The following is a 6,326-nucleotide window of genomic DNA, read 5'->3' as shown; positions in this document are numbered from 1 at the left end:
TATATAATATATTTGTGTGTGTATATATATAAAATATATTTGTATATATATATATATATATATATATATATATAATATATACATACATATATATATATATATACATACACACCCACAAGTATAAAACAAAATAAAATTATGATGCCTGTCTAGTCTACAAAGTTCTAATAGAGTTTCATAAACTAAGCAATAATTTTGGCTTGTATATAGGAACATAGAAAACTGCTTTAGCTTGTCTTAATATAAAGATGGCAACGGTCTATGTAGCAAAGCATAGAAAAAAATTGTTTAAATAAATAAGTATAAAAATGTAGCATAAAAATCATTAATATAATAATGATATGAGAAAAATAACATATTTCTAGACATATTCAATGATCAAATTAATGTGATTGACAATTTCACTTAATCATATTTAGTATTTATTTTGTAAATTTATATGTAAATTTATTTTTTATTTTCATTGTATTGTCATGAGAAAAAAAAATCAACTTTCAAGTATTTTAAAGATTTTTTGTAAATGGTACAATAATTTACAACACAGAAATATTTAATATTTTATGAAATTTTTAAAGAAAAAAAGAAACACAATTATGTTATCTCTTCCATTTATCTATTAAAAAATAAAATTTGCATTTATATCATAAGTACAATAGTTAGCAAGAAAGTATGTTCTTCATTGTTGACATGATAATGATGCTATTTCCATATCTGTTGTTGTTTATTCTCTGATCGGTCAGGCTCCAACACACCTATGACCAAATATATTTCAATAATGGTTGCTCCATCATCTTGCACCTAGAATTTCCCCTCCAAAGCACAAGTCCAGGCAAGGTTGTTTATGGAAAACCAGTAGTCACCCATGCATACCAGCTTTCCCTCTCCATGCCACCAATGTTGTCCAAGGGAAAGGAAAAAGCCAACACAGTTTGGCATCAGTAATGTCGCAACTCATTTCTAAAGCTGAGTGAACTGGAGCAACATGAACTCAAGAACACAACACACAGCCTGGTCTGGAAATCAAACTCACTACCTCATGATTGTTAGCTTAACGCTCGAACCACTGAGCAATAGACATAGAATATTTAGGTTCATGCTTGGCTGCATGCTTAAGAATCTTGCCTTGCAACTGCCTGGTTACAGGTTCAGTCACTCTGTACAGCACCTTGGCTAGTGTCTTCTACTATAGCCCTGGGTCAACCAATGCTTTGTGAGTGAATTTGGTAGATGGAAACTGTGTTGGTGTGTTTTCTTCCCCGTGACTTAGAATAAGAACTAGGCTTGTAAACAACAAGTATTGGGGTTGACACATTTGACTAAAAAAATTGTTTGAATTGGTGCCCCAGCATGGATACAGTCTAATGGCTGAAACAAGTAAAAGGTAAAAGAAATATATATATATATATATATATATATATACTTCTCTCTATCTGGTTGAAATGCTAAAGGTTAAACAATATCTGGGCTGGTGCCTCACTGAGCTATTGCAATTTTATTCCTGTCTCCTGTTCATTTTGTATATATACACAAACCATGAGTTTTGTATTATACAAGGATGGGAGAAGCTGAAAGAAAGACAAGATGGTGGGGATAGATTGTCAGAGCATAGTCTCAAGATATATGAAGGTGAGTATAAGTGAGAATATAGACAGATAACTAAAAAGGGTAAATAGTTAGGTTCATAGGAGAGAGAGGAGAATGACAGATGGTTAGAGATGGGGGTAGAGATGAATGTAGTGAATGAGGAAAAAAGAGGAAGGTTTGGTTGATGGTAAATATCAGTATGGTGAGGGCTAAAGGTGAAAGAAATAGGAATGATTCAAGAAGGAGAACATGGTAAGTGGCAATACAGAAAGGGTAAAAAAGGGAGATGATGTGTGGGGATAAAGGAGTGGGGTAAGAAAAAGAGTGATGTACAGTGACAGAGATGGATGTCAGAGATATGTAGGATGGGGTACAAAGGTGGGTGCGTGGGGAATGTCATTAGCAGATATGAAAAGTTGTTGAGAATAATAGCAGATATGAGGAGCTAAATATGAGGTTTGGCAGTCCTAATGTGCAACCTAGAGGAGCTACATACAAATATATAGGCATAGATATATTCACATATTTTGCAAAATATTTGAAAATCAAGAATTTTTTATGTAATTACACAATACCCACTTATCAATCAATCAATCAATATTTAATATGTACACAATTTTTCCTCACTCAAAAGGATAAAATAGAAAAATAGTCTCACAATTCTACTGCCACCAAATTAGTAATAATGTTTAAACTTACAAAGTGATGTTAATTTAACTGAGAAAAATAATGATAATAAAATTTGTTAAAAAAAAAAACAAACAAATTAATAATGATAATGATTATAGTACTTCCATACACCTGATACACAAAGCTACTATATTTATCTCTGAATAAGGAAACTTAGTTATTCTATTTGACTTAGATGCTACTGTGGTTTTATAAAAAAAGAGTTTAGGTTGTGTTTTAGATATAATGTTTCAATGTTTCATGTCTAGGCATGCTCAGGTGAATGTTTGTGTGTTTAGTTTTGGATGTATAGTATGGCTGCTGTGGGAACTCTTGTCTTGATATAATTTATTTGGTAAGCAAAAGCAATATGGTCAATCAAACCCAGATACATGTCCAAACAGGTCACAGAAAGAAATATATACATAGATGTGAGCCCTTGTAAGATTCTTCACAAAGTTCACCATCTAACATCTCCACTGTTCATCTCATTCCTTAAACTGCCCAGGATATCAGCAAAGATAAAAAGAAAGCTTCTGGAAATTAAACAAGTTTATTAACTGGTTAAAATTTAATTGAGAAACTCAAGAAAAATTTCTCTGCTGACATTGAAGTCATAAACACTAAACCTGCTACGAATGTAATTTCCTCTCATTCTATAGAAATGGTAAATGAATTCACTGACACTGCTCCAACTACTAAGGATATTTCTTTGACCTCACTGAATGCAGACGTAGTAAATTTCCGTTCATTCTTAGATGGTTGTAATGGAAGTGCAACATTGTACTGAGACACACAAATACTAAATAATTCCAAATACAGAAAGTAATATAAACTCCATTAAAATTTCCTACAGGCATGACTGTGTGATAAGAAATTTGCTTCCCAACCACATGGTTGCAGGTTCAGTCCCTGTGCATAGCACCTTAGGTAAGTATCTTCAGCTATAGACCTGGGTCAACCAAAGCCTTGAGAGTGGATTTGGTAGACAGAAACTAAAAGAAGCAGTGAGCTGGCAGAAATGTTAGCATGCCGGGCAAAATGCTTAGCGGTATTTCGTCTGCCGCTACGTTCTGAGTTCAAATTCCACCGAGGTCGACTTTGCCTTTCATTCTTTCGGGGTCAATTAAATAAGTGCCAGTTACGCACTGGGGTTGATATAATCGACTTAATCCGTTTGTCTGTCCTTGTTTGTCCCCTCTATGTGTAGCCCCTTGTGGGCAGTAAAGAAATAAGAAACTGAAAGAAGCCCATCATGTGTGTGTGTGTGTGTGTGTGTTTATGTTTGTTCCTCTCCACCACCACTTGATAATCAGTGTAGATTTGTTGGACATTCAGTGTTGTTTCCGTAATTTAGTGGTTCAAAAAAAAAAAAAAATCCACAAGAATTAGTAGCAGGCTTAAGAAAATGTACTGGCATTGATTTGTTCAAGTAAACCCATTAAAGTGGTGCTCCAGCATGGCTGTAATCCAATGACTAAAATAAGTAAAAGAAAGATTAAAAATAAGAGTGTAGGTGACAATAAAATCCCATAGAACTACTGCCACTACAAAATCATAAACAACCGGAAAAAATCGCCAAACATCAAAAAGTATTCATTGAAACAGTGAAGTCGTTTTAACAATAAAAGCTTACACCAATGCCAACTTGGAATGAAGAAGCTAAGTGATGAAAAACTCAAAATTAGATAAAGTCTTTCAACAGTGAGGCAGTAATTAATGATTGGGCAAAAGATTTTGATTAATAACATAGGCACATCTTATGCTGTAAATTAGAGAAATATGTTGATTAGATAATTCCCAGTACTCGACAGGTAATTTTTTACTGATCTCAGAAGGATGAAAGAATGAAGTTGATCTCAGCTGGATTTCAACTCAGAATATAAGGATATACAACAAAATACTACAAGGTATTTCGCTCATCATTCTACCAGTTCTGTCATTTTACCAAATAAATAATATTCTTTTCTACTCTAGGCACAAGGCCTGAAATTTTGAGGGAGGGGGTCAGTCAATTAGATCGACCCCAGTATGCAACTGGTACTTAATTTATTGACCCCAAAAGGATGAAAGCCAATGTTGACCTCGGTAGAATTTGAAACCAAATAAATAATATTAAGACAAGAATTAAGACATTAACATGCTGGGCAAGATGTTTAGTTGCATTTCATCTATTTTTATATTCTGAGTTCAAATTCCACTGAGGTTGACTTTGCCTTTATTCCTTTCAGGGTCATTAACATAAGTACCAGTTGAGTACAGAAGTTGATATAATCCCCCAAAACTTGCTGACCTTGCACAAAACTTTGGAATCAATATTAAGCCATGTGTTCCCTCCACAGCAGTACTATACATCCAAAACCGAACACAAACATTCGCCTAAACATGCCTAGACACAAAACATTTTAGAATTATATCTAAAACACAACACAAACTCTTTCTTTTACAAAACTATAGCAGTATCTAAATCAAATATTTATAATGTATTATATAAAATTATATAATAGTATACATTATATAACACCATATAATATTATAGGTGATGAGCTGGTGTAATCATTAACCTCTCAGACAGAATGGTTAGTGGCATTTCTTCTGGATCTTTATGTTCTGTACTCAAATCTTGTTGAGGTCAACTTTGCATTTCATCCTTTTGAGGTCATAAAAAAAAATATTGTCCAAGCACCGAGGTCGATATAATTGATTTACTCTGCTATAAAAAAAAAAAATGAAAATCGTTGGTCCTGTGCCAAAATTTGAAACCATTGTGTATTTTATATAAAATTTATTATATAAAATGGTCATTACAATTCATAGAATTACTCCAACAGTTGAAACCAACAAGCCTTTATGTAGTTTCTAGGCTTCCAAGAAATAGCACCCAAATTCCTTCAAATCACACAAGCTACCATCTTAAGTAGACAAAAATTACATTGGATAATATAGTCTCACATACTCCTAAGAGACAGAATTACCATAGTTGGAATGCTTGTGTCATAGCTCTGCTCAATCAGAACCAAACTAGACCTAAACAACAACAATTCCAATATTTGTAAAGACAAATATCAGTGTTACATTACCACATAGAAGCCATCCGTCATAACTTTAACCAGCATTTGAATCTTGGTGCCTATGCCAAGATTCTACACTACCTAATCCCAGAAGTATCATTAGGCTGGAAAAAGCATCCAGGTTACACTGTAATTTGATTGGCTTTAATAACGGTGTCCAGTCATAGAAACCATATCAAAACTGACACTGGACCTTGGGGCAGGCCTGCAGCTCACTAGGTCCTGTCAAAGCATCCATCTCATGCTAGCATGGAAGATGGATGGTGAAATGATGTGTGAAAGTGTGTGTGTGTGTATGTCCTTGTCTTCAAATTGTATGATAGCTGTAAGCAAGCATCCCTGTAACATAAGTTGTGTCCTTTGTTTCTAATCTTTTGCAGAAAACATGCCCATCTATGGAGAAATATTACCTTTCTTGGAAACAGGTGAGGGTTGGCAACAGAAAGGGCATCTAGCCATAGAAAATCTGTCCCAGTGAATTCTATCAGATCTGTGGAAGCATGGAAAAGTGGATGGTAAAATGATGATGGTGACAATAACAATAATGATGATGACAACTATGACAATGAATCATCATCATCATCATCATCATTTGATGTCCATTGTCCATGCTGGCATGAGTTGGACGGCGTGACTGGGCTGGCATGCTGGAAGGCTGCTCCAGGCTCCAGTCTAACTTGGTATGTTTTTCTATGGCTGGATGCCCTTCCCAATGCCAACCACTCTGAGAGTGTAATGAGTGCTTTTACATGCCACTGGTATGGGTGCCATTTGCACAATACTGGTATCTGCCACGACTGCAATTTTGCTTGGCTTGATGGGTATTCTTCATAAGGCCATTGCCTCTGTGAGGTCCAACACTTGAAAGGAACTCAGCCACTTTGCTTCCATGAGGCCCAATGCTCAAAGGGAACTCAGCCACTTTGCTTCCATGAGGCCCAATGCTCAAAAGGAACTCAGCCACTTTGCTTCCATGAGGCCCAATGCTCAAAAGGAACTCAG

This window comes from Octopus bimaculoides, chromosome 2, assembly GCF_001194135.2.
Source record: "Octopus bimaculoides isolate UCB-OBI-ISO-001 chromosome 2, ASM119413v2, whole genome shotgun sequence".
Classification (NCBI taxonomy): domain Eukaryota; kingdom Metazoa; phylum Mollusca; class Cephalopoda; order Octopoda; family Octopodidae; genus Octopus; species Octopus bimaculoides.
Note: the sequence above shows the minus strand (reverse complement) of the source record.